Source organism: Elaeis guineensis, chromosome 2, assembly GCF_000442705.2.
Source record: "Elaeis guineensis isolate ETL-2024a chromosome 2, EG11, whole genome shotgun sequence".
Taxonomy (NCBI): Eukaryota; Viridiplantae; Streptophyta; class Magnoliopsida; order Arecales; family Arecaceae; genus Elaeis; species Elaeis guineensis.
The window spans coordinates 54722281-54741900 of NC_025994.2; the positions used below are offsets into that span (position 1 = coordinate 54722281).

A 19620-nucleotide genomic window follows, 5' to 3' on the forward strand; every position below is an offset into this window, starting at 1 on the left:
CGCCTGAGGGTGGGCTACTGATGTGAAGTTGTGGGAGATGTTTAGATCTTCACAAAATTTGGCGAATCTTGCTCCCACAAACTGCCGTCCGTTATCAGTGATTAGGGTTCTAGGCAGACCGAACCTGCACACAATTGACTTCCAAATGAAATCTTGTACTTTTGCTTCTGTGATTTTTGCTAGTGGTTCGGCCTCGATCCATTTGGTGAAGTAGTCGATTGCTACAAGGAGGAACTTCCTTTGCCCAGACGCCATGGGAAAGGGGCCGAGAATATCCATCCCCTATTGTGCAAAAGGCCATGGGGCACTCAAAGGTGTGAGCTCGGTAGCGGGTTGTCTCTGGACGTTGGCGTATCTCTAGCATCGATCACACTTTTTGACATATTCAATCGAATCATGATGCATTGTTGGCCAGTAATACCCTTGGCGGAGTAGCTTGTGGGATAAAGATCTGGCACCCAAATAGTTTCCGCAAGCCCCCTCGTGTACTTCCCATAAAGCGTAGTCAGCTTCTGAGGGCCGGAGACACCTTAAGAGGGGCAAGGAGTATGATCTTTTGTATAATTTGCCCTCATAAAGGATGTATCGGGAGACTTGATTTCGGAGTTTCCGGGCCTCTTTCGCGTTCCGGGGGAGAACTCCATCCCTAAGATAGGTTATCAGTGGGTCGACCCAGCTGGGCTCGTGGTCGATCTCCATTATGGGCTGCGGTTCTTCTGTACTTGGATGTTTTAGAACTTCAAAGAGGACGCCTTTGGGCAATTCGGCCGGAGCCGATGTCGCCAGCTTGGAGAGAAGATCGGCTCTGGTATTCTCCGACCTTGGAATCTGCCTGATGTCGAAACTGCTAAAGGTGGGGGTGAACTCCTTTACTTTCTCAAAATATTTGGCCATACTATCCTCCCATGCTTCATAGCTCCCGCTGACTTGTCCCACCACAAGTTGGGAGTCGCTGTGCACCCGGAGTTGACCTATTCCAAGCTCTTTGGTGACCCTTAATCCTGCAATCAGAGCTTCATATTTCGCTCCATTGTTTGTTGTGGGGAACTCGAAACGCAGAGCGTACTCCGCGACGACTCCCTCCGGGCTGACCAAGATCAGGCCTGCACCCGCGCCTGCCATGTTGGAAGATCCATCCATATAGAGGGTCCAAAAGCAATCGGAGGGACTGGCTTCTTCGTTGGGGGAGTTCGGTTGAGTCTTCAGGTCGTCAACTTTGCTTTGCTCAGGTTCGGCCTCCTCGGGGATGGTGCACTCTACTATGAAATCTGCCAATATTTGGGCCTTTATTGCTGGTCTAGGTTTGTAGTTGATGTCGAATTCTGTGAGCTCGATTGCCCATTTTGCCATTCTTCCAGAGGTATCAGCTCGGTGCAAAACCGCCTTGATCGGTTGATCGGTAAGTAGCGTCACCGTGTGCCCTTGAAAGTAAGGTCGGAGTCTCCGAGCTGCAATCAACAAGGCGTAGGTCAGTTTTTCTAATTTAGTATACCTGGTCTCGACGTCCCTCAGCGCGCGGCTAATGTAGTAGACCGGTCGCTGGACTTTCATTTCTTCTTTGACAAGGACAGCTGCAAGGGCTGTGGGAGAGACTGCCAGGTACAAAAATAGTTCCTCCCCAGGTTCGGACTTCGCCAGGAGTGGGGGTGAGCTAAGGTAGCCTTTTAATTCTTCGAATGCCTGTTGGCATTCAGAGGTCCAACAGAAGTTCTTCGGCTGCTTGAGGGTTTGAAAGAAGGGCAAACATCGTTCGGCCGACCTCGCGACAAAGCGATTAAGAGCCGCAATCCTTCCCGTGAGGCACTGAACTTCCTTGATCGACCTTGGGGCGGTCATCTCTTGGATGGCACGAATTTTCTCTGGATTGACCTCAATCCCGCGCCCCGATACCATGAAGCCCAGGAACTTTCCTGAGGTTACCCCAAAAGCATATTTGGTCGGGTTCAGCTTCATTTTATACCTTCGGAGAGCGCCAAAGGTTTCCTCGAGGTCGGCGACATGGTTTCTGGAAGACCTGCTTTTTACAAGCATATCGTCCACATAAACCTCCATGTTTCGACCGATCTGCTCTTTGAAGATTTTGTTCACCAGTCGTTGATAGGTAGCGCCCGCATTCTTGAGGCCGAACGGCATGACCCTATAGCAGTAAAAGCCGCGATTAGTGATGAAAGCTGTCTTTTCTTCATCTTTCGATGCCATTCTAATCTGGTTATAGCCGGAGAACGCGTCCATAAAAGTTAGGAGCTCATGGCCTGAGGTAGCATCCACCAGTTGGTCGATTCTGGGAAGGGGGTAGCTATCCTTTGGACAAGCCTTATTCAGCTTTTTGAAGTCGATACACATCCTCCACTTGCCGTTTGCTTTCTTGACCAAAACAACATTGGAGATCCACTCAGGATAATTGACTTCCTTAATAAATCCGGCCTTGAGAAGCTTATCTACTTCCTCGGCTATCGCCTTCTGCCTCTCCGGGGCATGACTCCGGATTTTTTCTTTTGTCGGCCGATGTTTAGGGTCGACCGCCAGATGATGTTCCATAACTTCTGTGTCGATCCCCGGCATATCTGTCGGGACCCATGCGAAAATGTCCGCATTCCTTCGAAGGAAATCTACGAGATGCATCCGCACCTCCTCCGCCAGGTTGGAGCCAATTAACACCACATGCTCCGTGTTCCCATCATTCAAAGGGATTGGTATTAGGTCTTCGATAGGACCGCCCCTCTCTTCAGTGAGGTCATCGCGAGCATCCAATCCATCGACCGGACAGAGGTCTGCTTGATCGCTCCTTTGCAAGGCGATGTTGTAGCAATGTCTGGCCAGGGCTTGGTCTCCCCGGACTTCTCTGATCCCCTGGTCGGTGGGGAACTTCAATTTCAAATGATAGGTTGAAACAACAGCTCTGAGGGCATTGAGGTCGGGTCGGCCAAGGATTGCATTGTAGGCAGATGGTGCCTTTACCACCAGAAAATTCACCAAAGCTCTGGACTGCTTTGGATACTGACCTGCGGTCACGGTCAGAGCTATCATTCCCTCCGTTGGAACGGTGTCACCGGTGAACCCTATCAAGGGGGAGCAAATTGGTCTCAGATGACCGCTAAGAGTGGCCATTCTTGAAAAGGCGTTGTAGAACAGGATGTCGGCCGAACTCCCGTTGTCGACGAGAATGCGACGGACGTCGTAATTTGCTATGTTCAAGGAAACTACGACCGCGTCATTATGAGGAAATTGGACTCCCTGGGTGTCCACTTCAGTGAAGGTTATGGGTTCTTCAACTTTTTGTCACTTGGGGGATGCAGCTGGTACGCTGATTGCCTCCCGTCGGGATTCCCCCGAGATGATGTTGATGAAATCCGGCAGAGACCGGTCATCCGGCCACCCCTTATTGGTGACCATAGCCGGAGGTAGTTGTGCAGAGACCTCGTGAGAGGGCATCAGATGAGGGAAGAAGGATTGGGCGCCGGAAAAGATGGCCGGAAGCGGATCCATTGAGCGCTCCTTTAAGAATAAAGGTACTGCGAAGGCACAGCCCCTTCCTCTAGTGCCAATCCAATCCTGTTGGTGCGAAAATCTGCTTGCACCGGAGAAGTTGGAGTCGGGGAAGCCGCGGTAGCCGTCGGGACCTGCAAAGGAAGTCTAAACCGGAGGTGGGGTTGCTCCGGCAAGACCCTCCGACGCTCAAGTCAGTTCTCTGCCTCAATAAGAATGGAGTGCTCGAACGGAGAATTTAACAGAGTTTTGAGATAAGAAATGAGCTTAGAGAATAACGTATCTGGGTCCCCCTTTTATAGGCGGAGGAGGCAACGGATTGATGGCGACATTTGTAACCGTCTGGTAGTGGGCCGCCCATGGTCAGGGGAGTTTATTGCGAAGGATAGTGGAGTAGACACGCGGCTATTGCTACGGCCTGCCACGTAGAGCCAGTTGCAGGTAGTGGAGCGGCGTCCATTGCCGCTAGTTGTCAGGGAGTAGTGGAGTCGCGCAGCATCTGCCGCAGGGAGTGGAGCAGAATCGTAGCTGTTGACACAGCCTGTCAGAGAGTAATGGGTCCGCCGAAGGGGGTGATGGAGCCGTGCGGAATCCGCTACAGGAAGTGGAACAGGATCATGGTTGTTATTGTGTCCTGCCAGGGGGCGTGGATCTGTTGATTGAAGCTTGACAACGGTCGGAGTCCGGCCTCTGTAGAGGTCCGGGAGGGGTCCTCCTGGCGGTTGGGGTCGTGGGTGGAGCCCGACTTCCGTGGGAGTCCGGGCGGAACCCTCTCGAAGCTGAAGCTGCGGGCGGAGCCCGGCTCCCGTAGGAGTCCGGGCGAAGTCCTCTGCAATCGAAGTTAAAGGTGAGGTCCGGCTCCCGTAGGAGTCCGGACGGAGCTTACCAGCAGTTGACACCGAGAGCGGAGCCCGGCTCCCATAGGAGTCCGGGCGGAGTCCTCTGCAATCGAAGTTAAAGGTGAAGTCTGGCTCCCGTAGGAGTCTGATGAAGTCCGGCTCCCATAGGAGTCCGGACGGAGCTTACCAGCAGTTGACATCGAGAGCAGAGCCCGGCTCCCATAGGAGTCCGGGCGGAGTCCTCTGCAATCAAAGTTAAAGGTGAAGTCCGGCTCCCGTAGGAGTCCGGACGGAGCTTACCAGCAGTCGACATCGAGAGCGGAGCCCGGCTCCCATAGGAGTCCGGGCGGAGCTGTGCTGTAGTTGATGTTGGAGGCGGAGCCCGGCTCCCGTAGGAGTCCGGGCGGAGCTGTTCTGTAGCTGATGTCGGAGGCGGAGCCCGGCTCCCGTAGGAGTCCGGGCGGAGCTGCTCTGTAGCTGATGTCGGAGGCGGAGCCCGACTCCCGTAGGAGTCCGGGCGGAGCTGTTCTGTAGCTGATGTCAGAGGCAGAGCCCGGCTCCCGTAGGAGTCCGGGCGGAGCTGTTCTGTAGCTGATGTCGGAGGCGGAGCCCGGCTCCCGTAGGAGTCCGGGCGGAGCTGTTCTGTAGCTGATGTCGGAGGTGGAGCCCGACTCCCGTAGGAGTCCGGGCGGAGCTGTTCTGTAGCTGATGTCGGAGGCAGAGCCTGGCTCCCGTAGGAGTCCGGGCGGAGCTGTTCTGTAGCTGATGTCGGAGGCGGAGCCTGGCTCCCGTAGGAGTCCGGGCGAAGCTGTTCTGTAGCTGATGTCGGAGGCGGAGCCCGACTCCCGTAGGAGTTCGGGCGGAGCTGTTCTGTAGCTGATGTCGGAGGCGGAGCCCGGCTCCCATAGGAGTCCGGGCGGAGCTGTTCTGTAGCTGATGTCGGAGGAAGAGCCCAGCTCCCGTAGGAGTCTGGGCGGAGCTGTTCTGTAGCTGATGTCGGAGGCGGAGTCCGACTCCTGTAGGAGTCCGGGCAGAGCTGTTCTGTAGTCGATTCCGCTGAGGGTTCCGGCTATGGGTATTTTATACCCAACAATGTGTATATATATACATATATATATGTGTATATATATGTACATATATATACATATATATATGTATATATATACATACATATATGTATGTATATGTATACATACATATATGTATGTATATGTATACATACATATATGTATGTATATGTATACATACATATATGTATGTATATGTATACATACATATATGTATGTATATGTATACATACATATATGTATGTATATGTATACATACATATATGTATGTATATGTATACATACATATATGTATGTATATGTATACATACATATATGTATGTATATGTATACATACATATATGTATGTATATGTATACATACATATATGTATGTATATATATACATATATGTATATATATATATATACATATATATATATATATATATATATATAGACACACACACAGACATACATACATACATACATACATATATATATATATATATATATATATATATATATATATATAGGTCTGCAAATGGGTCGGGTTGGACCGGATCTTTAGTGATCCCAATCCAATCCAATTTCTTGATCGGGTCTTGATATTGGACCCATACCCATCCTGATAAAAAATCAGATCAGGTCGGATCGGGTTCATGGCCAAATTTATTGATCCACTGAATCATTCTGGTCAGATCGGGTCCATATATAACCCAACCCCAATCTATGAAATACAGGTCCAATTTGGATCCGATTCGGGTCAGGTCCGGTTCAAATCCAATCCTGTTTAGTTTTTAAATGGAGCACATTATGAAGTAAAAAAACTATTCATGTAGATAGTAAATAAATAAATAAAAATAAAAAAATCCTGCACTTTCTTTATAATGTGCTAGGTGAATTATGCATTTGTTAAAATTAATATAATTAATTTGATGCCAAAACTTACACCAATCCTGTGTTATAGCTGAGATGCCACTTAAATAAACTTCTCTTGGCTCTACATCTGTAGCAGCTTTAATTGCCTTGACCACAAAGGCAAATAAAAAATAAGAATATCGGTAGAAAGTATATGATGCAATAATATAAACAAGAATACTTGATATGCAGTTAGCACCTTTGTGGCACATTCTTGTAAGATTGGAAAGCATTGCTGAGTAATTCCAGCTTGCTGAAGCTCTCGATAGCTTTATCCCCAGTCCAACTAAGAACCAATTAAAGAATAAATTATGGAGTTTGCAATTTACTGTTAAAGAGATTATCATACAATACACAAGTTGGCCAATAAATAAAAGACAAGATGCTATTCCGGAAATATCTTTAAGTCCTGTTAACACCTTTTTGTCTGGCCTCTTGTTGACAATTCAATAGTAAGTGAAAAGTACGCTTCAAGCTTCAAAAAAAATCTCTAATTTTAGCAAATTCAAGTTCCGGACTTTAAATCCTAAAGACAAAAATTGGTGCGAGTGTGCAACTGTTATAAACTATAGTGCACTGTAGTTTTGGTTGTACAGCTCTGATTCAATTTCTATAATTAATAATTACTAATTTGGCTCCTTCCAAGCATTCTTATGATGGTTTTTGTTGTTCAGGACAGGAATAAATGAAATATAGCCCAGACTAAAATAATGTAGTATACAGAAAGCAGATGCCAAAGATGCCCTTATCCAGCTAGATAGCTTAATAAATAACCTGACTGCTAATTTCCTCTTATTCATTAGTCATCCAAATCCAGCAGTCGTGGTTCTTTTGAATGGGGTTACTTTGACACCCAAGTTAACTATGAAATTTGAAGTTGCTATAATGGAAATAAAAAAAATAACACGATTCACTCACCATGAAGAGTAATTCTCAAATTCACGCTTTTGCAAGTTGTTTTTCCTCTCACTTATCCAACTTATAATTCCCTGTACAATTTACAGATCTGAGACTTGATTAGATTTAGAAAATTATATAATTTACAATATATCTGCTAAAAACACACCTGGATCATGTCATATAAGGGTCGGTATATCATTGCAACACTGTCAATCATGCATAATTGCCCTAGCTCTGTTTGCATCTCTATGACAGCAAATAACAGCAGTAGGCGCCATATTAGATCCTATATGACACCAATGAAAGAGAAGATGCATGCCAACCACTTACTAAAAATAACTTTTTCTTAAGTATCTAAATATTATCACCATCCCGTGCCATGTCCTCTATGTTGCTATAAAATGATATAGAAAAGAAGTGAGAATGCACATAGGAAGTTAGATTTATGCACCATTCTGGTTGAAGCTTCTTCAATATGTATTGTATGGACAACATTGTCCAGGTGTTCCAAGGTCATGATGTTTGCAGGAATCAAGAAAAGATTATATGATTTCAAAATCATTAAATATCACACTAAGTAGTTAAAATGGTTTATTTAGATATGTGCAAGTTAGTAAGAGATGTGGTTCAGAATAAATTTTTTGTCTTTAAAATACTATGACTATTGTACAATTCATAGACAACAAAGTTTTTATTTTCTTCTTTAAAGAAAAAAAAAACTGAAGTCATATTGGGCCTCGTCAAGAATCATAATGCAACCTTTAATATCAACATCCATTGCTCTCAAGATTATATCAAGCTACAATGTTCATTTTTACTTTAGAAAAAAAATATTCATAAACTAAACTTGAGCATTCAACAACCAAATTAGATAAAATGCAGTAGCAATATGAGTGTGGCACCAACTTGTAACAATATAGCAAAATTAAATACAGTATCATGAAAATACAGTATCTTGCTTGAGAAAATATAGGATAAACTAAAAAAATATTAGTGAATCAGAATGATATCCACACTCTAGCTGTAAATAAGATCTCCCAAGATGATGTAGCACCTGTTACAACCAAAAAAAGTGAAACATAAAAATATATAGAAGGTAAAAAAATATGCAAGTACTTTTAAGATAAAAATTAATAATATAAACATAATAATAAAGTTAATTGTTACTAGCATGAGCTAATCATCAGCATCAATGATAATAGCCGTTTCATAATCTTCAATCTTGTAGTTTGTATCTATATATAAAAAAATAATGAAAGTAAAAATTATAAAATTTTAATAACATAGTGTATGATAAAATTTATGAATATTTTAGAAATTGAACCTGTAATATAAGGCGAGGTGTTTCGAAGCCAATCTTGAGTGCATATTAAGGCCTCAACTATATTGGAGGATAGGCTACTATGAAAATCATCTAAAACCCTTTCAACAGTGCTGAAGGCAGACTCAGTGCAACAGTAGACACTGGAATAGCCAATATATCACGAACCATCTTAGACAATATTGGATATTTTGATTCGTTGATTCTCTAATAGTCAAGAATGTCAAATTTTTGATCTCCTAGAGGATGAACCTATTTTTTAAAAAAAATACATTGCAAGTTATTTTATTAGCAATATTGAATTATATTTTCATGCAGATATATAAATTAGAGATCATAAAATACCTTCTCTTCTAAATAGATCTCTAATTCTGATTTAGATGGTTGGGCAACTTCTTCTTCTTGAATAAATTCTTCATAATCTTGTCTGAAAAGACTCTCATCTCCTCTATCTTGAAATGTAGACACCATCTCCTCCACTTGAACATGAGAGCCATGTGCATCATACAAAATTGTATAATGATCATAAAGATTTTGAATAACATCACGCACCTTATTGATCTTAATTGAAGCACGATCACCATTACTATAAATTTTTTGAAAGCAATACTTAATAAGCTTCATCTTATGTCTTGGATCAAGAACAACACTGACAGCAAGAATGTGAGAGCAATCTTTTCAATACTTATCAAATTTTTCTTGCATTTTTAAGATCATCATCATCACAACTATATTTGAACTCCTAGATTCTTGAATTAGAAGCATTTGTATTCTCCAAATCTCATAGAAATATAAATTTGCAGTTGTATTTTTTGTTTGTGAAAATAATTCAGTTATATGATGGAAAACCTTTAAAAAGTTGTAAATTATGGTGCCTTGAGACCAATCTTCTTCAATTGGTGCATTTTCAAAATTAGGATCTCGAGCCTCAAGTTGCATAAATACTTCTTTGAATTGTATAACATCATTTAGCATGAGATACACAGAATTCCAATGAGCAGATACATCTATGCATATTCTTTTCTTACCATTCATTTTTAATTGTTTGACAATTCCCATAAATATTTTCAATCTTGCTTGAGATGACTTTATAAATTTAACAGCCTCTCGGATCCTAATAATAGCACCCTCCACTGCCTTCAGCCCATCCTTCACAATCAAATTAAGAATATGTGCACAACAACACACATGAAAGAACCTACCATCCAAAAGTAAGTCTCTTCTAAATTGTCTTTGAAGTTCCATGGCCACAATTGTGTTTGCTGACAAATTATCAAGGATGATTGAACCTAACCTTCTTTTAATGTTCCAAGATGAAATGCAGCTTGCAATACAATCACTAATGACTAAGCCTGTGTGTGGTGAAGGCACCATCTTAAAATTGATAATATGCTTTTTAAGTTTCCAATCATTAGTGATGTAATGTGCAGTAAGACACATATATCCCAATATCTGATTTGATGTCTATATGTCAGATGTTAAGCTAATTGTTCCATAATTTGCTTTAAACAACTCATATAGTGTTTGTTTTCCCTTTCATATGCTTTCAAGCAATCAAATGCCAATGTTGTCCTTGAAACAATATGAAATTCAAGTCTAAGATTTCTAACAAACATCGAAAAAGTCAGATGTTCATTTGTTGTAAATGGCATCTCTTGTAGAATTATCATTCTTGTAAGGTCCTCACGGCTTTTCTCTTGATCAAATGAATAAGGAGTTAACTCATTCAATACAACACCATCTTTTGATGTTATATTATCTATTAACTATTTTTGCCTCTTATCAAGATTTTTTTTGGCTTACAGTTCTTTGTATGTTTGTGAAGATGACTTATTCCATTTTTAGGATCAGCTGAAAAAATAACATGGCAATAATTGCATTTAGCCTTGTCTTTTTGGTTTTCTATCTTAGAATAACGATTCCATATCTCCAACCTTCTTTTTTTGCTCGTTTTAGAGCTATCTGTATTAGAGGGCTCTACTGGTTGCGAACTACTATAACCAAGTGCACTTGAAACTTCAACTATATTTTCATTGCTATCCATCACAGATATAAACCTATTTCATATAAAATTAAATAAAAATAAATAAGCATAAATTATAACTAATTACATTAGAAATATAAAATGAAACAAAACCTATATCAATCTATATCTTCAGGCACATAAAAGAACATAGAAACTAAAAATCTAAAATAATTAAATAAATAAAACTAAAAGTCTACTACAATCAGGTCTGAGAGCTTCTGGCTATGAATGGAGTGGGAGAGGGCAGCGATGAAGCTAAGGAAGTGGCAGCCAGAATCAGAGGAGCGCAAGCGACGGGTATCATCAGGAGAGGGAGGGGCATCCGAGGGTAGAGGAGGAGGAAGGTGGAGCCCCAAGCGGGGTGCATCCGAGCAGAGAAAGAGGAAGGAGAAGGAGCTGGATGGGGGCATGAGGGCATCGATCTCCAAGCATGGAGGAGGAGGGGGGCAGGGGGGTTGCCTGCGGCGACGGGGGAGGAAGGTGGAGCCCCGAGGGGGGTGGGGGGGTTGCCTATGATGATGGGGTAGGGGGGTTGCATGCATGCAGATCGGACATCGGTGGTGAGGATGTGTCAGCTTACGAAGGCGGCGGGAGGCCACGGAGGCGATGGGGCCACTGTTGGGAATAGTGTCCCAAAGCCAATCGTCAGTCTGTTGACGATTGTGCTCATTTTTGTATTTGTACATGAATTATAAATTAATAAAAATTATTTTGATATTTTTCATCACAAAATATTTCATCTTCTAATGAACTCCTATGTTGTGGTAAAGTCCTTAGGACTATTTAGACTCGACAAAGGAGGATTTGTCGTTTAGTCCTTAAATCTGTTCGAGACCAAATAATACGTTGTTACCAAGGATGACAATGTTTATCAAGCATAGATCATTGTATGCCATATAGGTTGGTTGTCCTCTTAACCAATGAGTGTGGAGACACTAGTATGGCATACAAGTGAGATGTAAGGGTACATCTACACTGAACGTGACCGACTCCGGAGCTATTTCTACTGTCAAGATTTACTCCGATGGAATATGGGTATAAATATCCCTCCGACCTGAGACCGCCACGATGACTTGCAAGCAACTCACTGTACTTAGGCACTGGACTACCTAAATTTTTAATTCAGTGACGGAAGGCTGCTGGGTGTAATCAAGTACTTGACTTGTCGATGCGTGTGTCAAGATGGAATTGACCACTCCAGTTTAGGAGCTGTGTACAGTCGTGTTTCAATTTAGCAAAACTTTGGCCAGGGTAGTCCTTGTGAGGAGTCACAGGACTGTTTGAGTTGAGCATGATTCGGATGATCTGATCAGGGTTGACAGTTTAACCCTGAGTCGTCCTAAACACAGGGGTCAAAAGGATGAATTATACAGTAACCATATTCATGTAGGTTCTGAGTATTGCGATTGTGACTCTTCGACCTATCCAGATGTTGGGTACCATTGCTAGATGGTCACTTCCATTAGTACAGGAATTGGTTCCTGTGCTACCGGCTTAGGTTTGAACCTGTGGGGTCACACACATTAGAAGTTCCTATCTGATCTGATGGCTGATGTTGAATCCTACATGTTTGAAACTCGATGATCGAGAATCAGGATTGTCTGATCATGAGTTCCACACATTATGGATACCGGGGTCAAGAGTCCCACTGGTTGGAACTTTTCGATCGGGATTACATATCGATGAATTTTGATGCCCGATTGCCCATCAGATTTGGACTCAGTATTTATGAGAGGTTTAATTAGTGATTTGATCACTAATTAACTCAATTTGATTGAGTAATTATTTTTGGATCAAGTCCAATTGAATTGGATTCAGTTGGGTTTGACCGATTAGGTTAAGAGTTGACCTAATCGTCAAGATGGTTTGGTCCCTGATTTGATCAGGGGTTGGACTTAGTCAATTTTTGATTTGATTAAAATTTTATTGAGCCTAATTAAGCTTAATTAAGTTGGATTTAAATTAATCTAATTGGACCTAACTTATTTGGTTCAATTAGGTTGGTTTAAATAATGAAACCACCTTGATCCAATCTCCATGCGCCACCTCACTTCCATTGCACCCATTTGAATTCATGAGAAGGAACTTCTCATGAATTTTTTTCTCATGCCAAGCCCTTCTCCACATCCCACTTTAATGTGCCAAATTCAAATTCAAAATGGATAAGGATGATTGGTTGGCCATTCAAATTCAAAATAAAGTTTGAATTTGAATGGGCAATCAATCTTTGCACCTTATCCCTTTTTTTACGCCCCATTTATTACATGAGAAAAGATTTCTCATGAAATCATTCCATGCACAATTTAAGCCACGCCTCACGCCTTTAATGGATAAGGGATGAGTTGGTGTCCATTTGAATTCAAAATTTGATTTGAATTCAAATATGCAATTACTCATCTTTATCCTTTCTTTTGGATAAGACGTTTGACGTTGTTATAAAAGGAGGAGAAGAGTGGAGCGTGTAAGAAGAAGATTTTTGGAGAAAAATTCTAGGGCATGAGAAGTCTTGTGCGTGAGAAGAAAGTTCATATCCTTCTAAGAAAAAAAAGAAAGAAAAGTGGATGCAAGATTTTCGGTGAGTTCCCTAGAGTTTTAGCCTGGGGTTCGAAAAGTGAGAAAGTGAGCTACGAGTATCGTGAGCCCACAAAATCTCAAGGAGATCTTCAACATCCTCTCAAACATGTCTGTTGATGATCCGAAGCATCCAAAGAATCGACAGACATCGATCGAAGGAGTTTGATCAGCATCTGCCGTCAAAAGGACTCTACAACGAGCTAGCACTCGTGAGGAGTCGATCAGATCGAGAGCTTCATGTGGATGATCCACAAAGGCCAGACACACTGTATGGCTGCATCATGATGATCAGACTCTTCCGATGGTGATCAGATTACGGCGATCTACTACCCGCACAAAGGTATTGTGTTCTGAACATATTACAGTAAAGTGTTTACTGTTTGAATTTGATTTTTAAATTTAAATGCATGCATGCTATATATCATATTTAGATCTTAATGTAGGATAAATTTATATTAATTAATTAGATTAATTAATATTTTTCCACTGTAAAATCATAATTTTGAAAAAGTTTTAAAATTATCATTTTATCCCCGCACTGAATTTCCCTAGAAATGGTATCAGAGCGGGTTCTTAAATATGATATATATATTTGCATGCATAGATTAAGTTGTAATCTAAAAGTTTAAATTTAAAATTTGAAATTTAAATTTTGAAAGTTGTTCAAAATTCAAAATTCAAAAATTTGAAATTCAAAATTTGAAATTTGAAATTTGAAATTTAAAATTTAAATTTTAAAATTTAGAAATTTGAAATTCAAAATTCAAAATTTAAAATTTGAAATTTGGTTGAAATTTCAAATTTAAAATTCAAAATTTAAAATTTGAAATTTGAAATTCAAAATTTGAAATTCAAAATTTTGAAATTTGAAATTCAAAATTTGAAATTTGAAATTCAAAATTTAAAATTTAAAATTTGAAATTAGTATATTTAGATATACTTGATCCAAGTAGCAAGTAATCGAATTGGGTTGGTTGCCATGGCCATCCGGTCATAGGAGAAAAGTAGGGTTTAAAGGCCCTCTCCTCCCATTCGATGGGGTCTCCTATGGTGGTAGGGGTGCTGCTGCAATTATATCTCATGCAGATGAAGCAGCGAAAGGAATAAATTGTAAAGGTTCAATTGTAAAATTTATCATGAATGTGTTAGATTAGATCTAAAGAAATATTCATGATTTATTTTGATTGAGTTATTTTCTGTTATGTAATTAGCAATAGGATTGCTATTTATGAAATATGCTGATCTATTTGTGAAATGAGTCAACATATTTGGTGAACAAAAAATAAAACCTTTCAAATTTAAAAATTATTTTCTAAATGTCAAACTCTGACCCATCAGCCCAAATACTTAATTAAAAGAATTAAGTTTTGTCTAGTAGGTCTAGAATTGTGAATTAAGACCTAAGATAATTGCATAAACTTGTGGGTCAATGGGTTAGATGGATTAGGTCCCTAATTGGGTTAGACCTAAGGTTAGCTTAAAGAAATGGACTAAATTAGAGTAATTGGTCAAATCTAATCAAAAGTTAAATTAGATTAGGTCAAGGATACTCTAGACTCAACTCCAATAGTTGTAGTTGAATGGGTCCATGCCTTTAACTAGACCAAGATGGACTTAATTCATGGTTACACAGTGGAACCCTATTTACTAAGTTGATCAAATTAAAACTAATGAACCGGTTGGTGTCTAAGATAAGTTTGGCAGTTTGACCAGTGGTTTTTAAGCGGGAGCTACTCGCAATGATTTGATCTCTGACGAGTTAATGGCTTATCCCCACCACTGATCTCACTTACCTGGCCAACCTGGTGAATTAGGTTTTGATTAGATCACTTGGTGATTAGGGCTTACCCATGTCATTAGGTAAATCAGTTTGACTGATTTAGGTGCTCCTAATGCCAGCTTTAATTAAATCCTTTTTAATCTGACTTGGTGAAGTCAGTGGGAGGATTGAAATTGGCTGGATATTTTCTTCTCATCTATCCTTTAATAAAATCCTCAAAAAATTATTAGGTCCCTAAAAATGATTAAGTTATATTGATAACTAAGTCATAGCCTCCCATTAAATGAGTGATAATGAGTCCATTAGTTTAATAATCATTGGAGGCCCAAAGGCCTGGTGCTTATTGACTAATGGAATTATCATTCATAATATGATAATTTGATTTGAGTCTTTCTGATGGTGATCAGGTTGGCCGGCCAAAGTCGGGCCTGATCATTTATTGATCCGATTCACCAAATCAAATCATGTTAATGGTTGGACCTAACCAGATCTTTTCAGTGGAGACCAAAGCCTACTGATTAGGTTCAGGGGCAAAATCAATTACTAGAAGTTGTTTAGAGAAACAACTGATTATGAACCTACCCATAGATGCACATGGGTTGACCAACCAAAGTTGGGCTCGTGTGTAGTCTGTGTGGATTCTAGTACCCACTAAGAAATTAAAGTAATTCCTCGAATTGGAGGTTGAGGCTACCAGTTCGTAAAAATACTGGGAGAAACTTTAGACTAAAGTCCAAGTCTTTAGTATTTATAATTTATGTACTAATAGAGGTCTGATTTTTCTTTATGCAGCTATGGCCACTACCCTGTCCCTCCAGTCATTATTAGATAATGACAAGCTCATGGGACCTAATTTCGATAGCTGGTACCAAAAATTAAAAATCGCCCTTGAGCATGAGCGGATCCTTTATGTAGTAACGGATCCAGCACCTGAGGAGCCAGCCCCGAATGTTAGAGGGATGGTCCGAGACACTTATCAGAAGTGGTTCAACAATCGCACCACCGTTCGGTGCATTATGCTGGCGGCAATGAATGATGAGTTCAGCCGCAGGTTCGAGAACGCCCAGCCACAGGAGATGCTTCAAATATTGAATGACTCCTTTGGCATGCCTGACAACGTTGAAAGGCACAAAACTAGTTGTGCCATTTTCAATGCTCGGATGAGGGATGGAGCCTCAGTCACTGATCATGTACTGTACATGATCAAAATGATTAAGCGCCTAAGTAAACTGGGCTTTTTCCTACATGAGCAACTCAGTAAGGATGCGATCCTTAATTCATTGCCCAAGTCCTTCCTCCCTTTTCTTACTTATTTTCGGAAGACAAATCCTGTAGTGAACTACCACGGCTTGTTGGGGTTGCTGCAGAACTTTGAGAAGGATCACCAGCTCCATAAGGAGTCGGTGAATGTTGTGGGAGGGTCTTCAGGTCATCGACCCTTTAAGAAAGGGAAGAAGAAGAACAAGAAGAAGAAGAATAACAAGGTGCAGCTGCATGCTGGGACGTCTGCACAGGGTCAGACCAAGAAACACAAGCCCAACCAGAGCCAGGCGGAGTGCTTCTTTTGCAAGAAGCAGGGGTACTGGAAGAGGAACTATCCTCTATACATTGCCTCCGTGGATCCGAACAGGCCAAAGAAGAAGCAAGATACTTATATGATAACACCTTGCAACTTTTTCATTTGTGATACTACTGTCTGGGTATTGGATACCAGAAGTCCTTATCATATTTGCAATTCGATGCAGGGTCTGCAGGTCAGTAGGAGATTTGATGAAGGCGATAGATTCCTGAATGTTGAAGATGGAAGTAAAGTTTCAGTTCTAGCATTAGGAATCATAAACCTTGTAATCAATTCTCGAAATATAATTCTGAGTGAATGTCACTATTGTCCAAGCTTTTTATTAAATATTATTTCTGTAGGCCTTTTGGCCATGAACGGTTATCAATTTTTAATAAAACAAAACGTTTGCAATATCATTTTGAATGGTGTTACAATATTTGTTGGACAACTTAATAATGAAATTTACTTTCTATCACAACCTGTTAATGTGGTTAAAACCTTCGGTAAATGCCCTAGAATAGATAATGTGTCAGAAGTCTACCTTTGGCACTGTAGGCTAGGTCATATCAATAAGAACAGGATAAACAGGTTGGCTCAAGAAGGAATTCTTGAAGTAGGTGATTATGAATCACTTCCAACCTGTGAGTCCTGTCTTCTTGGTAAAATGATCAAATCATCTTTTACTAGAAAAGGTAAGCGAGCCAGTGAACTCTTGGGTTTGGTACATTCTGATGTATGTGGACCCATGAGCTCAAGTGCAAGAGGTGGATATTTCTTCTTCATAACCTTCACAGACGACCTATCGAGGTATGGGTATGTCTATTTAATGAAGCATAAATCAGAGTCGTTTGAAATGTTCAAACTATTCCGAAATGAGGTAGAAAAATAAACTGAAAAGTGTATTAAAATTCTTCGATCTGATCGAGGAGGTGAATACCTTTCCAATGATTTTTTGACATATCTTGGAGAGAATGGGATTCTCTCTCAGTGGACTCCTTTTGGAACACCACAACATAATGGTGTATTTGAAAGGAGGAATCAGACCTTGTTGGACATGGTTCGATCCATGATGGGGTTTGCTAGTCTGCCGATCTCCCTCTGGGGATATGCGCTTGAATCGGCTTGTTATCTTCTAAATAGAGTTCTGAGTAAGTCTGTAACCAAAACACCATATGAGATATGGATAGGACGTAAGCAAGTACTCTCGCACCTTAGGGTTTGGGGGTGTCCGGCTTATGTTAAATGTTTAATTACGGACAAGCTTGGACCTAGGTCTGACAAGTATAATTTTATAGGATACCCAAAAGAGACCAAAGGGTATTACTTCTACCTAGCTGATGAGCAAAAAGTGTTTGTCAGCCTTAAGGCAATCTTTTTAGAAAAGGAGTTCCTTGGTGAAGGGACTGTTGCCTCTAAGATCGAACTTGACGAAGTTCGGCTGGTGGAAAAACCGACACAAGTTGCTGATCCTGAACCGGATTTGGTTAGATCAGATCCGGAGCCCATTGTTCAAGCACCCTTAAGGCGATCTGGTAGAGTACCACGTCAACCGGATAGATATTATGGTTTCTTGGTCCGGGACGGTGATCCTATCGAACTTGATGAAAACGATGAGGATCCGATCACCTACATGGATGCAATGCAGAGACCCAACTCTGAGAAATGACTGGAGGCCATGAAATCTGAAATGGAGTCCATGAAGGTCAACGATGTGTGGACATTGGTTGACCCACCCGAAGTAGTAAAACCCATAGGGTGTAAGTGGGTCTTTAAGAGGAAGAGAGGCACAGACGGAAAGATGTAAACCTATAAAGCTCATCTGGTTGCCAAGGGATATCGTCAACGTTATGGTATAGACTATGATGAGACATTTTCTCCTGTGGCAATGCTCAAATCCATTCGGATTATACTTGCGATAGCTGCCCATCTGGACAATGAAATCTGACAGATGGATGTGAAGACAGCTTTCCTAAATGGAGAGCTGGACGAAGAGGTGTATATGATACAATCTGAAGGATTCACATCCACAGATGAGTCTAAGGTGTGCAGGCTACAGAGGTCCATTTATGGACTTAAGCAGGCATCACGAAGTTGGAACATACATTTTGATAAGACGATCAAGACATATGGCTTCGTTAAGAACGGAGAAGAGCCATGCATTTATAAGTGGGCTAATAGTCCAGTAGTAATATTTCTTGTATTGTATGTGGATGATATTCTCTTAATCGAGAATGATGTCCCTGCATTACAGGGAATAAAGATTTGGTTGTCGTCACAGTTCTCCATGAAGGATCTTGGAGAAGCTTCCTACATCCTAGGGATGAGGATCTATAGGGATAGATCTGAAAGGTTACTTGGTTTATCTCAATCCACGTACATTGATACTATGCTGAAGAGGTTTAGCATGGAGAATTTCAAGAAAGGCTATCTTCTGATAGGCCATGGAATTTTTCTCTCAAAGAGGAATTGTCCGACAACACCTCAAGAGAGAGAGCATATGGGTAGGATTCTATATGCTTCGGCAGTGGGATCTATCATGTACGTCATGACATGTACACGATCAGATGTGGCATACTCATAGGGGTAGTGAGTAGATACCAATCTGATCCAGGGGAGAATCACTGGAAGGTTGTTAAAACCATCCTGAAGTATTTAAGAAATACTAAGGATCAGTGGCTTGTTTATGGTGAATCGGACTTGAGACTTATAGGGTTTACAGACTCTAGTTTTCAGTCTGATCAAGATGACAGCAAAAGTGTGTCGGGATTTATTTTTATCCTTAATGGTGGGGCTATCTACTAGAAAAGTTCCAAGCAGCACAAGTGGCTGATTCAGTTTGCGAGGTGGAGTATGTCGCCGCATCAGATGCTGCCAAAGAAGTGGTGTGGCTGAAAAAATTCATCATCAAGCTCAAAGTAGCACCCTCCCTTGTTGGTCCAGTTCTGCTCTACTGTGACAGCTCTAGAGCCATTTCTCAGGCAAAGGAACCAAAGGCACACCAGCGGACGAAGCATATTCTGCGCCGCTACCATCTCATTCGAAAAATTATGGATAGAGGTGACATCGATCTTCAGAAGATCAACGGAAAAGAGAACCTGGCTGACCCATTCACTAAAGCCATTGCGGTGAAGGAGTTCGACAACTACAAGTCGAAGATGGGTATTAGAT

General features: G+C 41.2%; 1 pseudogene; it reads right to left on the bottom strand.

The window, feature by feature from the left end:
* Window positions 1-8366: 8366 nt before the first annotated feature.
* The window catches only part of LOC114913612 (zinc finger BED domain-containing protein RICESLEEPER 2-like), a 49002-nt pseudogene continuing 37748 nt past the window's right edge, over window positions 8367-19620 (bottom strand).